Below are 18,037 nucleotides of genomic sequence, written 5' to 3' on the forward strand. Positions count from 1 at the left end.
CATTTTACCACCATAGCACCATAGCACTGTGAGGTGACTGTTGACAGTGAAATAACTAAGAAGATTAAAGGTTTAACTATGCTTCTGTCTTGTGAAACATTGTCGAATCAAAATTTGACTTGAACTTCATTAAAACTTGAATCATTCACCTTGTGTGACTTTAAGGTGAAGATACTGGTTTTCATGATTCTCACTTGAAAATTAGTCTCATTATTTTCTCCTTCCCCAGGTGTACTCAGCCCTTATTCTTCTATTTTTAGGGCAAACAAATCTGCTAGTCATGTGTGTGTGTGAACTGCTCAAGACCATCCACCAAAAAGGATTGCCACCTTTGGGTTTTGGCTACTGTGTAAGTGTCTGTAAATGAGTTACATACGTGGAATATGTGGAGTTTATCCATTTTTAAATTTATCTTTAATTTTTAAATTTTTATTGTTTTTATTATTTTACTAATTTATTATTTCAATTATTTTTATTATTGTACTGGGTATCCACTGTGACACTTACTAAAGGGCTTGCAATCTATCATAGTTGAATTCACCCCTCCATCATTTTCCACTCTGACCTTTGGCCTAGAAGCTCCTTCTTCACAAGACAGAAGCATAGTTAAACCTTTAATCTTCCTAGTTATTTCACTGTCAACAGTCACCTCACAGTGCTATGGTGCTATGGTGGTAAAATGCAAATAGTTGTTTTCAAAAGAAGAAAGTACCATAGTTATAAGTTCAAGCTTAGGACTTACATGCATGACCTAAAATCAAACCACAATATCACATTTTGGAAAGCCATCAGTGAGTTAGTCCATCAGGTATTCAATATTTCTGGTAAATCAACTATGTGCCAGGAATTGAATTAGGAGTTTTCTTGTGGACATCTGGTCACAGATGTAGGTGGGAAGGACACCAGGTGGATGCTGCCTAAGGTGCAGTCCTGAAGCACTTAGATGGGTGCCTATCCTAGGCCATGCTTCTCGTTGGCTTTGACCTTGGCAACACCTGGTGCTCCATTTTGTTGAAGTGCCCAGGGCAGTTTCTTGCCTGTGGTGTAAGAGTGATACCAGAAATTGGAGAACAGCACAAAGAAGATGTTGCCATACATCCACATGAGGTGGGTAATGATTGGGTACTGGTAGCTACAGCTGGGCATGAAGTAGTACTAGGAGATATGCAATGAGACCAGGACAAACTGGATCCAGGATGGAGAAAGGCAAGGCTCAGGATCAGTGAAGGCAAGAGGGGATAGAGAAAGATACTGAGTGGGGTCAAAGATGAGACAGGCTGGATAAAGGAAGGATCCAGGCTAGGATCCTCACCAGAGGAATGGCTGTCATGTACCTTTTTCCACCAAAGGTAGGGCTGAGCCACAGGGCCAAGTGCAGACAGTCCATAGTACAGGTACATGACAACATGCACAGAGGAGTTTATCATGGCATGGAAAGAGCCCATTCCTCCTGGAGCACATTACACCCCACCACCAACTCCAGGGAAACACTGAGTGATGGACGACATGTAGGAAGGTCACCTGCCCATTTTTCTTCTGGAGAATAGAGATCACTGTGTCTATCAGCTCAATGAACTTGAAGAGGAAAGGCCAGGCCACTCGAACCATCCAAAGTGCCTCAGGACTATTGGAATAGTCCACAGGGTCACATTGCCAGGTATATGTACTCAGCCAGTCAGACATCAAGAACTCATAGACAATGCAGAGGGAGAGTGCCACCGGAGAGAAGCTGTAGGCAATCATGCAGCTTTGGAGTTGGAAGGGTTTCTGATTGGCCATGATATGAGGCCCAAGTTTGAGGACAAAGTACACATAGGTCAGGAGGACAGAAGTCATCGGCAATGGGGACCCCATGAGACGGTGGTTCTGGACTCAGGGATCTGCATGCTTCATCATCTGCTGAACAGCTTCCATCCTGGCTAAGAATTCAGTGGGGGCCAGGCAGGCAGCAATGGAGGGCTCAGAGGGAATAGGGCCAGAGAGAAGTCCCTAAGACCAGCCTGCTAGCCACTTCCTCATCTGCTGGGCTGACTTTCTCCCTACACCCTTTCTTTATATCCTCTCCCCTCCCACTGGTACCAACCCCAGACAGGACCCATTTTACCCTCCTGTTCTCCATTTTTGAAAAAAAGACATTCTTGTTTGTTTAAGATAGCTATATAATGTAGGGAGTTTCCTTGTGACATTTCCATGTATATATGTATTATAACTTGAATTGGTTCATCCCTCTATTTTTCTCCTGTCTACCTCAGTCCCCTTCTTATGGTGATTTCAGCAGGTTTAAAGAGTCTATGTTCATTCTTGCATAGAAAGTACATCAACTATATTCACCTTCTTTATTTCCTCTTTTACCCTCCCTCTCCTGTTAGTGACTTCCCCTGAGTTTTACCATTTTATATTGAAGAGAAATTCTGTAAAATTTAAAATGTTCGCATTTGGGTTAGAAGTGTGTTCTCCTCTGTCCCACTCCTCCATTTAGGATTTTCAGTAGTTGTGATCATTTGATTTTACTGCAGAGCTTAATAAGAATTTTAGAATAATTATGTAGCTCAGATAAAATGATACAGATAATCAAAATTTATAAATTGAACAAAAATGATCAATTGGTTAAAACTGGTCCTAGTGCGAGTCAATGTGTCATGTCCTCCCAGTTATGCCAGCTGATAACCACTACTATACTTCTTCATCAGAGCCCTGGCCAATAAGAATGCTGGCCAATAAGAGAGTCTCCATTTTCTCTCAGTTTGATTTTTATAAATATTCCTAGAAGACATATGGCTCAGAACTGAGAATGAGGGAAGTGAAGTTGATATCAATTGTTCTGGCAAATACTGAGTGATTCTGAATAATTAACTTCTGAATAATCTACTACAATATGCATATTTCTATGATTCCTAAGTAGAAACTCTTGTAGCTTTTCTGATTGCACACTCTGTATTTTCTAATTGTGAGGTTAGTGTCAAGTTACCCATATTCCAAAAACTGGGGAGCAATGTGGGAAATTAGCTTATGTTTCAAAAGGATTTAAGACATGCATGATTCTTTTAAGCTGTGGTAGACTATTTTTCCAATAAGCTAAGTTTCACATTTCTCTCACTGTGCTGGAATGATGTTACTACCATAAACTGCTATGATGTGGAGAGTAATTATATGTTCAAAGGGCTGTGAGCCAAATTCTACTACTCCTTTCTTCAGAGTTTTGCCTGTATTCAGTGGGGGGCACTGGAAGTTTCTCATTCTTATGTACAAGACAATGCCTGCAGCAGAATCTTCAGAGGCCAACAGCAGCCACTAAACAAGTTATTCTAGCTCAGTGGAGTCAGCAGAAATGGACTTCTGTTGAATGTCTGATAGAAGGCATTCTCTTGAAAATCTTCTGATGATTATTTTTACATAGGGAGCACTGTTTTCCACAGGAGCTTTTTCTTCTTTATTTTAGTATGATCAAGGCTGGTATTTGAATTAGAAAATGTCAAAAGAGTGTATGCCTACTGCTCATTTGACTCAGTTTGTGCCATACAACAAACAGCATTAGTAAAGATTTTTAGAAAACTCAAATATTATAGTGGGTTCTTCCTAGCCTTCTTTAAAAAAACTGACTTAGTAGTTCTGACATTCATGAATACAGGCTCTAATTTACTGATGGTTTTTGTTCCATAGTCTGTTTTGAAGTCAGTTAGTTGACATAACACAAAGACGAAAGACTGGGAAGTAAGCCAGGACTAGTCAAAGCCTTGTTCTATTCTTTCTTAGCTGGGTTGAATCCCTTTGCCCATTGGAGTCTCTTTTTACATGTGTAGAAAAGGAATAATGTCTTCCTTGCTGAGTTATTATGAAGATTACAGAGAATATAAATAAAATGCAAAGCACAGTGCTTGGGACATATATTCAACTAATACCAGTAGACTAGCAGTTATAGATACAGCTGCAGTTGTTACTGGAACTTGGAATTAACACCAAGTTAATATAGGAATATAGGTTACTATGTATTAAAATGAGTCTTTGTGGAGCAGCCTAGAAAAAAACCACCTTACTTAACTAAGATGAGCAAAGTTTTTTATGATGCTCAATTCTGAGGAAAAAAAACCCAATTAAGTCCAAATTTTTAAATGTTCATAATGAAATTAGCTTTGGCTTGTGGGAGAAATATGTATATTTACAAGCTAGAGAAGTTTTTTGATGAGACGAATGTCATTGAGAGTGTTGGTACTGTCTTTTTTTTTTTTTTTTTTCACTTCCATCATTCTTAGAGCTGGGCTCGAGGTTAGTCTGCATACAGCGAGATTGGCATTTCTTAGAGTACATGTTTTAAGGATAAAAGATGGTGTTGGCACTAGAGTGGTACTGTCTTTTTAACACTGAAAGTTTGATACCTACCCATATTTGAGAATAAGCAAAACACTTCATATGCATAAAATTTTAGGGCCTAAAAAAAGTTCTGAAGATGTGGCTCAAGTGGTCGAGTACTTGCCTAGCAAGGTCAAGACCCCCAGTTCAAAACACCAATATATCAACTTTTAAAAGAAAAAGGAAAGAAGAATGAAATGTTATCATTCGCTGGTAAATGGATAGACTTGGAGAACATCATTCTGAGTGAGGTTAGCCTGGCCCAAAAGACCAAAAATCGTATGTTCTCCCTCATATGTGGACATTAGATCAAGGGCAAACACAACAAGGGGACTGGACTTTGAGCACATGATAAAAGTGAGAGCACACAAGGGAGGGAGGAAGATAGGTAAGACACCTAAAAAATTAGCTAGCATTTGTTGCCCTTAACGCAGAGAAACTAAAGCAGATATCTTAAAAGCAACTGAGGCCAATAGGAAAAGGAGACTAGGAACTAGAGAAAAGGTGAGATCAAAAAGAATTAACCTAGAAGGTAACACACACTCACAGGAAATTAATGTGAGTCAATGCCCTGTATAGCTATCTTTATCTCAACCAGCAAAAACCCTTGTTCCTTCCTATTATTGCTTATACTCTCTCTACAACAAAGTTAGAAATAAGGGCAAAATAGTTTCTGCTGGGCATTGAGGGGGTGAGGGGAGAGGGAGGGGACGGAGTGGGTGATAAGGGAGGGGGTGGGGGCAGGGGGGAGAAATGACCCAAGCCTTGTATGCGCATATGAATAATAAAATAAAAGAAAAGAAAAAGAAAAAGGAAAAACTTGGGATCCATAGAGTTGTACACAGGCAACTCTATGGATCCATAAATTGTACATGACTTATCACAAGGTGTAATACCCACCTTACAGATGAAAAAGCTAAGACACCAAATCACTTACCTGAAGTTACATAGTAAGTTAACAGCAAAGTGGGAACTAAAATTAGTTCATTTAATTTATGGAAACACTAGCTGCGTGTCAACACTTGGGATTTGAAAATAAAAATGTCTCCCATCATTTTCTCCCGACGACCTCCACACAACTGGTCTTCCTCTCCAGGGATTGTGAATTTCCTTTTGGCCTAGGGAGCAAATGGTGAGCAGTGCAATCCAGAGCAGGAACTGTGTCCTGGACTGCAATGACAGGATCGCTGTAGTCATCTGTCACTCAACAACAGGCCTCTTAGAGGGGGAGGAGCCACAGGTTCTCCTTCCCCACCAGTGTACTCTCATTCCGCAAGGTCCCAGACCCACACAGGTGTTTTCTTACACCAAGGCAGAGTGCCCTGGGGTTCCTCTTTTGGGTATGTTGGTTGCAAAATAGCTGACCACCAACATTAAGCTGCCAGCCTGGTACGTCTTAATGCACTAGGCGTTAAAGGGTATTGTTTTTTCCACAATCCAGTGATAGTCTGTGGTGGTTATTCTCTTTCATAGGTTTTTTGGTGTTTTTTGTTTGTTGATTGTTTTTTTAATGCTTTGCCTTTTAGTTTTGGAGGACTCCAGCACAATACTGAAACAACATCCATATATGTCTAGGATATGTTAAGAATAGAAAGTGTGCCTTTACCTTTTCTCTCCTTTTGCAGTGTCCACACATTTTAAGGACAGAGTCCACATTAAATAAAATGAGGTTTTGAGGTTTTAAGAATTCAGATCATGAATGGGTTTCATTACTTTTCTCCAAAGCTTAATATATGGCTGGGTTTCTCTTTGTTGAACTGTGTTCTCCTCCCCAAAAAGGAAATTCTAATTAACTCAGCATTTCCATTCAACCCCTAAGCAATTTAAAGACTGGGGGTTGTGCTACAGTTGGTCTTAGTTTTTTTTAACATCCCTTGTTAGTCTCATAAAAACTCCAATGGATGTGAATCTTAATAGATTTCAGTTCTGTTCTATTTTCACATTCCTGTATGTCCCGAGGGAGTAGTATACTTTGGTTATTGTTGGTCTGGCTTGCAGCTGGAAAAAGAACGCAGACTTTATGGGAGTGGGGGCCTCTCTGCCTATTGCTGCTGCCACAAATGTGTATGTTGCAACTCCTAGGTATTTTTTACAAGACTTGTGTTATAAATGGAGCCATGTGCCTGGGTGATTATAAGGTGAGTCCATTGAAATTGGACTTAGTTTTGAGAAACTTATTTTATTAAGGGGGCAGGTAGAAGATTACCCATATTCTGGAATGTCTTCTTCCCTTTTTCCCTCCCCCGTTCTTCTCAAATGGCCTAACTTCTACCCTTAGAGAGAGTTATTTGTTTTGGGTGAAGAAGGTGTGTTTTGAGGCAATCTTTTAATGTGTCTATCAGATAGCTGACTTGTCATGTCCAAAATCAGAGGCTGGAACCCTGGCAGAGTTGCACATGGATGCATGAATTTTGAAAGGGATGTTAAGTGACAGATTTGAGGTTACACAGCTGTAATGTGGTAGCTACACCAAAATCCCCTGACTTCTTCCTTTTCTCCGAGCTCACAACTTGCCCATGGCATTGATTCCTTTTCTACTCATTTCAACTGCTGCCTCACTCACTGAACCAGTCTTCTCCCTGCAATGGGTCCATTCTCCCCTATGCTACGTGCTGTCAGGTTGCTGGTGAAAATCACAGTCAAGCAGATGTTCCTGCCCTACTCCCTCTCCTGTGCATGCCTTTCTTTGGCCAGCCCATCTGCTTTCATGGCTTCACATGGAAGATTTTTGCTGCCATGTTGCAACCTCTACCTGCAGCTCAGACCTCTGTTCCGAGTTCCAGACACACCCCCTCCCAGTGGAGTTATGCACTCAGGTATCCCAGGCTGAATTCCCCTACTGCTTTCTCAAATCTCTTATCTTCCTCTATAATCAAGAAGACCCTAGGATCCTTGGAGAAAACAAAAAGCCAAGGAATCAAAAACAAAGAACATGAAGGCCTTGGTCTCTTCCTTGCATCCAAGTCTAATTAGAGCCTGGCACATTGAACATTTCAGCAGTGATTTAACCAGTTCGCTCACTGTGTGCAGGGGTCAGAGCTTCAGGATGGGGCTTGTTCATCATTTATTAGGCAATGCCAACTATGGCCTGGGATAAGGAGAGTTATTTAGATAAATAATGCTTGTGTATGCTCTTTTCTTTATATGCACTGGGATATTTTTTAAATTTCTGGAACAACCAGTTTTTCTGGAAAATGCACACCTCTACGCCTCTGCATTGCTCCTCCAACCGTCCCACCAGGTAAGTTAGGTTTAAAGAATCATCCTGAATGTATACCTTTAGAATGAGGGCATTAAAAGACCATTGATTTCCTTTGGGATCAATATAAAATAAATAGATATTGATTAGGAGATTAGAAAAGAGGGGAAGGATTAGGTGAGATCAAACCCTGCCTAAGGGCTGAGCTGTGAAGACAGCTTGGAGTTGTGGGGCAGGTTGGATGGGGTAACTTGGCTCTGACTTCCTCCTTGGCTTAGACTTCACCCTTACCTGAGTGTGTTCCTGAGGGCTTTTGGGCTTTTAAGCATGCCTGCCCTTGCCTCCATAATTAGCAGGTTTTGACACTTCCTCTAAAAAGAGCAAAGGATGATTCGTTTTTTACTTCTTCAATAAAGGTTGTCAAAAACTACAAGCACACCTGTTGCAGTTTGGCTTTTCTTCAGGGACGTGGAGGAGCAAGCAATGAATGAGCCAGGAGACAGATCCTGTTCCCATGAGCTGCGTGCACTGTGCTTCTGTTTCCCAGCTGCAGTTTCCTGTCTGTGATAGGATTACTTCTGTACTTCCTGTCAGAATTCCCCCAGACTTCTAACAGAACACTCAGACATTCATGTAAGGCTTTGTGATAAAATTGTTCTCACAATACAGAAACACCAACTATTTTACTGTAAGACCTCTGTTGCTTGGATGCTAAAATAATTCCTCTCTTTTTCTTTTAAAAAATCAGTCCATTTTGAGGTATGTTTATTATTTGTTGGATTTGGAAAATTAAAAGTGATGATTATGGCACTACAGACTGTGCACTATTAGCAACTAGGACCCTTAACAATAACAGTGTATTGCCGGCAGCGGTGGCTCACACCTACAATTCTAGCTACTCAGGAGACAGAGATCAGTAAGATTATGATTCAAAGCAAAACATTTCATGAGACCCTATCTCGAAAATACCAAATGCAAAAAGGGCTAGCAGAATGGTCAAGTGGTAGAACACCTATCTAACAAGTGTGAGGCCTAGAGTTCAAACCCCAGTAGCACAAAAAAGATAATGGTGTATTTAAAACTGGAGTATTATGTGGAGGGTGTTTGAACCTTAAGAAACAGAATGGGAATTACAAGGAACAGAGGATACAGGGGACTTTTGATGAGATGTGGAACACAGGGAGGAACCCGGGTAGAGTTTGGGTGGACTTGAACCAAGCCAGAGCATGTAATTGACTTGCTCGAAACTCAGGTAGCTCCCATTCCACCAACTGTAAAAGCAAAAGCCTTCCCCAGCCCATTAGACCCTCCTACCACCTGGCCCTGCTGCCTCCCAAGACTCCCCCATTCTCTCCCTCCACCCCCCACTGTCTCTGCTACTCCAGTTACTCCAGACTTGTTTCTGGGAGGGAGGCCTGCCTCAGGGCCTTTGTACTTATTGTCCCTTCATTCTGGAATTCACTCCAACCCCCATGCCTCATTGCCCCACATTATTCAGGTCTTTACTCAAATGCCAGCCTACCAAAGGGGCCTTTCCTATCATCACCTTCCTCCACTGTCTTGGCTCCAGCCCCCATCTCCCTTACCATAACCTGTAGGGATGCTTCCTTATTACTGTACCTCCAGCACCTGGAACAGGCTCATGTTAGGTGCTCAGTAAATAATAATTAGGGCTGGTGGAATGGCTCAAGTGGTAAGAGCACCTGCCTAGCAAGTGTGAGGCCCTGAGTTCAAACCCTAGTGCCACCAAAAAAATAAATGATAATTGAATGAATAAAGAAATCAGTTTGAGGGATGCTGCATTAGAGCTGCAATGTGGATTTCTCAGAGGCATCTGGACTCTAGATTGGAGATCATCTCTACATGGTCTGAGAGTGTGTGAGGTTAGGCACTGAGGAAGAAGGGAAGGGAAAAGCCAAAGCAGCATCCTTGGGAACAGCAACTTTAAGATGCAGGCAGAGAAAACGGGTCCTTGAAGAAGACTTGGATTACAAAATGTAGAGAGAAGGATCTTAATATCAGACCCCAAACTCTTAAGTTGATACAAGAAAGAGTAGGTAATACTCTGGAGTTAGTAGGTATAGGTAAGAACTTTCTCAATGAAACCCCAGCAGCACAGCAACTAAGAGATAGCATAGATAAATGGGACTTCATAAAACTAAAAAGCATCTGTTCATCAAAAGAAATGGTCTCTAAACTGAAGAGAACACCCACAGAGTGGGAGAAAATATTTGCCAGCTACACATCAGACAAAGGACTGATAACCAGAATATACAGGGAACTTAAAAAACTAAATTCTCCCAAAACTAATGAACCAATAAAGAAATGGGCACGTGAACTAAACAGAACTTTCTCAAAAGAAGAAATTCAAATGGCCAGAAAACACATGAAAAAATGCTCACCATCTCTAGCAATAAAGGAAATGCAAATTAAAACCACGCTAAGATTCCACCTCACCCCTGTTAGAATAGCCATCATCAGCAACACCACCAACAACAGGTGTTGGTGAGGATGCGGGGAAAAAGGAACCCTCTTACACTGTTGGTGGGAATGTAAACTAGTACAACTACTCTGGAAAAAAAATTTGGAGGCTACTTAAAAAGCTGGACATCGATCTACCATTTGATCCAGCAATACCACTCTTGGGGATATACCCAAAATACTGTTACTCCAGAGGCACCTGCACATCCATGTTTATTGCGGCACTATTCACAATAGCCAAGTTATGGAAACAGCCAAGATGCCCCACCACTGACGAATGGATTAAGAAAATGTGGTATCTATACACAATGGAATTTTATGCAGCCACGAAGAAGAACGAAATGTTATCATTTGCTTGTAAATGGATGGAATTGGAGAACATCATTCTGAGTGAGGTTAGCCTGGCCCAAAAGACCAAAAACCGTATGTTCTCCCTCATATGTGGACATTAGATCAAGGGCAAACACAACAAGGGGATTGGACTATGAGCACATGATAAAAGCGAGAGCACACAAGGAAGGGGTGAGGATAGGTAAGACACCTAAAAAACTAGATAGCATTTATTGCCCTTAACGCAGAGAAACTAAAGCAGATACCTTAAAGCAACTGAGGCCAATAGGAAAAGGGGAACAGGTACTAGAGAAAATGTGAGATCAAAAAGAATTAACCTAGAAGGTAACACCCACGCACAGGAAATCAATGTGAGTCAATGCCCTGTATAGCTATCCTTATCTCAACCAGCAAAAACCCTTGTTCCTTCCTATTATTGCTTATACTCTCTCTACAACAAAATTAGAAATAAGGGCAAAATAGTTTCTGCTGGGTATTGAGGGGGGGGAGAGGGAGGGGACGGAGTGGGTGGTAAGGGAGGGGGTGGGGACAGGGGGGAGAAATGAACCAAGCCTTGTATTCACATATGAATAATAAAAGAAAAATGAAAAAAAAAAACAAAAAAAACAAAAGGTAGAGAGAGGGAGAGGCATCCTGACCATGCACTACATGGAGGGTCCCAATAAGAGAAGGACAGACAGCATCCGTTCAGCACTGCAGAATGTGAACGGTTCCCCAGAGCAGCATCCCTGGAATGGTGAAGGAGAAGCCAGCTGCAGGGAGCTGAGGACCGAATCAGAAAGGACAGAAGTCGCAAGGCAGTAGCAGAGGTGGATTGAAATGGATGATAGATGGAATCTGTTTGTTGATGGAGTGAAGCTGGAAGGAGAGGGATGTGACAGTACAATGAGGAGCTGAGTCCAGTCCTCCTCTTCTGTTGCTGAGGAGAGGAGGAAAGCCGTGGACACAGAGGTAAGAGAAATTGCAGTGGGATTTGAGCAGTGAGGACATGAAGGAGAGCTTCATGGTTGAGGCTTTTCTCCTCCCCAGTAAAAGAAGAGGTGAAACTATTTGCTGAAAGAAAGTGATGAGTTTCCAAAGAGAGGACTAACTTTGAAATGGCAGCTGGGGAATGGGATCATGTGTTCCCCAGGGGACAGCCTAGGGTGTCCAGAGGTGCAGAGTCACCTGGAGACCCTGATTCCTGTAGGGATACCAGGGTTTTATGTTAATGTTTGCCAATTTCGATCAACACAGAAATCACCCTGGGAACCTGACTAATGTGCACCTTCTGGATCAGAGGGCCTGGAGCAAGGCTCAGAGTTTATAGCTCCTAAAAGTTCTCAGGTGATGCTGGAGCCATAGACTTTGAGAAATGGTTTCTGCCATCTTCTCTGGCATCACTCAGCAGATGTGGGTCAGAGATCAGCTCCAGGAGTGGTACAGCGAGGGCTGGAGTTTTGCAGGGTGGATTCAATAGAAGAGAAAGTTGGTGAGGGAAGTTGAGAATTAAAAGGAGCAGTTAAAGCAAGGCGCTCTCAGTCTGAGGAGGATGAAGAAGGATTGGAAGTCGGGAGAAGTCCTCTGACAGGGTGATGTAATGAGCTGGCAATGCTAAAGTTGTCAGATCTGCTTGGCAAGACAGGTCATGTCTCTAAGACAAGAAAGGTTTCTAAGGTCAGAGACAGAAATGTAGCTACCTACGTAACACTAAAGGAAAACTCTACTCACAATCAGTTTATACTTTTCCTGAACACACAAAATTAAACTGAGTGTATCAAAATCCTTCTTATCCTCTTTCTTTTAATTAGTTATCTCCTTTTCCCCCTGTTATGTTTGCAGAGATTTTACTTTGGGATGGACATCTGTATAGCCCTACACTGCATAGGAGCTTGGCCGAACAACATGTTTAAATGCTTTTCAGGGGAACACATATATGAACTTCACTGATCCATAAATCATTCATTGCCTGAAAAGGCTCCTCTTGTCATCCTGCTCAGTAAAACAGCACAATTCCATTATTTTAGTCCTTTTTTTTGCATAGGGCATCCATATTCTTAGGACGATAACTCTGTTCTGCAAAACTCAAATTAGGTGACAAGCCCATGGTCTAGGCATTCCCCATGTCCGGTTGTACTGTGCTTATAACAGGTTCTTATACTTAAGCCGACTATGGTTTACCTTCAGGAAGTGGCTTGGCATGATGGGACTGCAGAGAGACATATGGCAGGGTCACTTTTCTTGGCTCTGTTAGATACCAAGATATACATGGGCAAAGTCATCTAGTACCCTCCAGTATGTCCATCAAGTGCCAGAATGAATGAAATGAAAAGTTCAAACTCAAGGCACTTTGAAAGATAATTCACAGCAAAAGAACCAAACCGAACAACAACAAGTTGCTAGTTTTTGACTTCAAGATCAGTTGAAGGCATAGTTTTCAATTAGTGTTAATCCTAACTCTGACTTAAGCAGCATGCTTTTCTTTAGCACCTGAAATCAATAATATTAACAGTTGTTAGTTATTAACTAACACTGAATAATTACCACTTAACCATTTATTATAAAATAATTTAGGCATGCAAGAGGCATAAAGGATAGATAATGTAATAAATACAAAGTAATTCTTTGATATGCACCAGTCTTCAGCCTAGTGATACTCAGTAAATGTTTGTTGAATGAATAAATGATTCTCATTTATTATTAAATGCCTTGTCTCCATATTTATAATACCCTTGGGGAGCCAAGGTCAATGCTTTAAATTTATCTTCTTTACCAGGGTTACCATAATGATGGTTATATGGTTGTTATTCAATGAATACTTGTAGATTGGTTAATTTCTTCAAGGCTTTGTTTCCCTATTTGTAGTTTTCTTTAAGCTTGATCCCTAACTTTTAGCTTAACCATAAACTAATACTTAGCCTAACTGAAATTACTTTAGTTATAACCCATTGTTGATGAAGTACACCTCTACAACTCATAGAAGAGCTGAAAATCATTTAAGTTATGGCTTTTAATTGAATTGCTTTATAATAACTTTTTTTTGAGGCAGGGTCACACTGTGTAGCACTGGCTGACCTTAAACTTGTAATCCACTTCCCTCTGCCTCCTGAATGCTGGGATTAGGTGTGCATTACCACATCTGGCAATGTCATCCTGTTTTACTACATCCTGTTTAATGTTTGAATTCAAAATACAGAATTGCTTAAACTCCTAATTTTTCAAGTTAGAGTAAGAATAAGTCAAAATCTTATGTTGCAAAAACAGTTAAGCATGGATTTTTCTCTTTTACAAAGAACCTAACTTACCTCAATTTTAAAAGCCATCCTGTGACTACTACCAGATTCTATCTCCATGAAGCCCCAGAAATTATTCATATACTGCCATGAACATTTTTCTGTTCCTTTGTCTAGTTTACTGTTTCAAAAGGGGATTCAAAAGCCACTTCCACTGGAATAGCCTGAGTGCTTAGGTGCATCATCTATGCTCCAGCCAGGGCAGTGGGAGTGGTGTGTGAGTTTTCTTGGCACCCACATTTCCCAGTACTGCAGATGCTTCTTAAAGAAGTCAAGTTGGAATCAATTGGCATTGCTTTTGTTTTAACTCTGGTTTTCTTGCCTAACTTCAATTCTTGGTTTACCTTCATATTTCTGTTCCTATTCTTTCTTTCAGATACTTTCCACATCCTACACCTACTACCAATCCCAGCACTTTCCTAATGGTATCTTCTCCATGGTCTCTGCTCCATTTACCAACATGGAATCTTTGAAGTAGCTACTCCTACAGGATTATTTGCCTCCTTACTTTGGTCTCAGAAGCCACAATCATGAAAAACACTAAAACATTCTGTTTAGGGTGTGAAATGCTGGTGAGGAGTGAAGGTCAGGACTGTTTACAGAAGCCTGTGTATGAGACAGAAACTTGTGCTTGGATAGTCAACACACTACTTGCTTTTTGCAAAAGTCTTATTACAATTTTATGTTCAGGCACAGGTTTTATGTTCAGACACAAGGCTGTTTGTGGACCTGTAATTTTTCATAGAAGGAACCATTCCATTGACCACATTTTGGGGTCTGTCTTACAAATTTTGGAGGGGAAGGGCTTCACTGTGAGATAATTCATATATCATACAATTCATTAATTTGAAGCATAGGAAAGGATTCACAGAGTTGTGCAACCTTCACTATCATTTTAGAACATTTCACCACCAAAAAGAAACCCTGTACCCTTAAACTATTACCCTTCAATCCTGTTTCCTTCTCTCCTAAGACCTTATCACCATTTTACTTTCTGCCTCTAGATGTTTGACTTTGCTGAATATTTAATGCAATTGCAAACATATATGATCTTATGTGACTGGCTTCTTTTACTTAGTATACTGTTACTCCCACAATTCATCCACATTGTAGCATGTAACTCATTCCTTGTATAGTCAAATATTGCATTGTATAGAGGTACCTACCACACTTTGTTGATTTTTAAATACTATAAATAATGATGCTATGAACATCTATATCCAAGCGTTTGTGTGGCCATGTTTTCAGTTCTTTGGGATTTAGATCTAGGAGATAAATTATTGAGTCAAATGGTAATTCTATGTTTAAATTATGAGAACTGATGAGAATGTTCTCCATAGTGGTTGTACCATTTTACCTTCCTACCACCAATGCATGGGTATTCTCATTTCTCCTGGCTAACATTTGTTATGTCTTTGATTATAGCCATCGTCCACTGTGGGTTTGATTTTGCATTTACCTGATGACTAAGGATGGTGAGCATATTTTCATGAGTTTATTGGCCATTCGTATATATGCTTTGCAGAATGCAGGTCAGATCCTTTGCTCTTTTAAAAACTGGGTTATTTGTCTTTTCACTGGGAAATGGTAAGAGTTCATTCTATGTTCTAGAAACAAGTCCATTACTAGACACATAATTTGCAAATATTTTCTCCATACAATATGCTGTCTTTTCACAGTCTCAATAGTATCCTTTTGAGCACAAAAGTTTTTTAATTTTGGTGAAGTTCATTTTGTCTATATTTTTGGTGGCTTATGCTTTTGAAGGTACTGTTAAAAATCCAAGATCACAAAGATTTGCTCCCAAGTTTTTTCTCAGAGTTTTACAGTTTTGACTACTCTATGAGGTCTTGATTTATTTTGAGTGAATTTTTATATGTGGTGTGAAGGATCCAGTCTTTCAGTTTTTACTCAGCTGTACCAGCACCATTTGTTGAAAAGACTATTCTTTCTTTGTTGAATGATACTGGCACCTTCATTGAAAATTAATTGACTATAGATACATGGGTTCATTTCTTGACTCTCAGCTCTATTCCGTCAATCTATATAACTGTCCTTACGACAGTTTCACACTATCTTGATTACTGTGGCTTTGTAGTAAGTTTTAAAACTGGGAAGTGTGGGTTCTCCAACTTTATTCTATTTCAAGATTGTTTTGATTAGTCTGGGTCCCTTGAGTTTCATAGGACTTTTAGGAGGAACTTGTTAATCTTGACAAAGAAGCCAGGTGGGATTCTGATGAGAATTGTGTTGAATTTTTAGATCAGCTTGGGGAGTATTGCAGTCTTAATGATATTGTCTTTTAATCCACGAACATGGGAAGTGTCTCCATTTATTTAGATTTTCTTTCTTTCTTTTTGTTTTTTAGTATTGGATCTTCAACTTAGGGCTTTGAACTTGCTAGGCAGGCACTCTACTGCTGGAGCCAAGACATCTTATTTAAATTTCTTTCAGCAGTATCTTATAGTTTTCAGAGTACAAGTTTGCATTTCTTTTGTTCTGTTCCTTTCTAAGTACTCTATTCTTTTTGATGCCATTGTGAATGGAATTTTTTCTAAATGTCATCTGAGATCATCCATTTGTAGTTTTTACTCAGGGATGTGGAGAAGAAAACTGAACTGTTGCAGAGAAATGTTGGCTAGTGGTTTGTGAGCCATCATTTTCAAAAACACATTTGATATTCTATGTGGAGAAAAAAGTGTTCTATGGTCAAGTAATTTTTGGAAAATGCTGTGTAACATATTTATGAGACCCATAAGTATATAGAAGGGTATTACAATCAGGAGACACATTGAAGCTTTAAACCCTATAAAAAGCAAAGCCCTTCATCTATTTTGAAATACTTAATCCTGAATGCAAATATTTTCCAGATCCTTTGCAAGATGTGATAAGATACAGAGTTTGTGTTACTGAGGTCTTGGAAAACAAAGTTAAGCTCTTTTGATGTTAATGGTTGATCATGACTTTTGTTGTAAAATGCACTCTAAATGCTAGAGAAAATAGTTCTTTTGGAAAGCAACATTTAAATTCAGCCAGAAAATACTGCCTTTTGTTGAATTTTTCCTTTGAATAAAGTGTCCTAAATTAAGATTTCCTAACTATATGTTTTTATCAATACTATATAAAGTTAAGAGTAAGATATTTAGGAGTAGAGAAATGGGGTTTGAAGGAAGCTATTAGATGAATAAGTCACAGTAATTTTGATTGAGTCTTTTTTTTGTTGGTGGTGGTACTGGAACTTGAACTCAGGGCCTCACACTTGCTATGCAGGAGCTCTACCACTTGAGCTACTCCATCAGCCCAAGTGCAGAGTAATTTTAGGTTAGGAAAACCTTTTTTTCTTGAAAAAGGAACATGGACTGTGAAGGTAGACATACCCACATTTGAATACTAGCTCTGTGTCACCTGAATGACAGTAGACATTTGATGGCCTCTTGGGACCTAAGTGTCATCATTTTAAAATGATCTTAATAGCTATACCACTCTATAAAATACATAGCAGAATATATACATAACTTGGGTTGGTAAATGCCTTTCTTCTCTAAATGGGGATACAGTATTTATAGTTCCATTTTTACATAGGCTTTACTTATGTCTTAATGTCTGGCCCTGAAATTGGTGTCTGATGTGAAGAGGCACCAGACATTGAATTCTGGGGCCAGCTTAGTGTGTTTGAATGGAGTGGACTCAGGGCTCCACATATCTGAACTTCACCTGAAGTGGCTCTGAGCAAAATCCACCATCGGGGCAGTTTAACTCTGCTCATCCCCCAGGTCTGCTTTCTGCTTTCCCTGGAACTCATTTCTTCCTCCTCTCTGAAATACTAGGCAGTTCTAACAAAACCAGCTTTCTGAAAATGGAATATAAAGTAAAGTTAAGATGGCACATTGCCCTTAACAGGGATGTTTGCAATTTTTTCTGAGATCTCTTGATATGGAATAAAAGGCACCATTTTGGAACTTTTTCATGGATGGCAGTGAGAAGGTATAGAATTCAATTTTCTTTGGTGAAATTTTTCCTAATGCTTTAATTAGCTAAATATTTTCCTGATATTCAATTCCATTGATACTTCTTCTATCTGACCAAAAATTATCAGCATGAGTCAGGAAAGCATCATAGTTGTTTTTTTTTTTTTCTTTTTTGGCTTTAACTCTGGTGCTATAGAAAGTTGGGGTACAGAAAGAAGGAGCCTACATTGCACAAGGGCACTGAATAAACAGTTGGAAAATGGACAATATCAATAAATTCAGGCCTAACAATAGGCATAAAATTGCTGCTGCTTATCTTCCTTATTACAACTCCCAGAAGATTTTTTTTGTACAAGAGATAATGTCTCACTTTCTTTGTAGGACTGAGATTTGAATTCAGGGCTTCATATTTGCAAAGC

The 18,037-nt window shown here is 39.9% G+C and overlaps 1 pseudogene; it reads right to left on the reverse strand.

Annotated features, from left to right (window-relative positions):
- Positions 1–951: 951 nt before the first annotated feature.
- Positions 952–2,022, reverse strand: LOC109696875 (very long chain fatty acid elongase 1-like; annotated as a pseudogene).
- Positions 2,023–18,037: the final 16,015 nt, after the last annotated feature.

The sequence above is a fragment of the Castor canadensis genome, chromosome 10 (assembly GCF_047511655.1).
Source record: "Castor canadensis chromosome 10, mCasCan1.hap1v2, whole genome shotgun sequence".
Taxonomy (NCBI): Eukaryota; Metazoa; Chordata; class Mammalia; order Rodentia; family Castoridae; genus Castor; species Castor canadensis.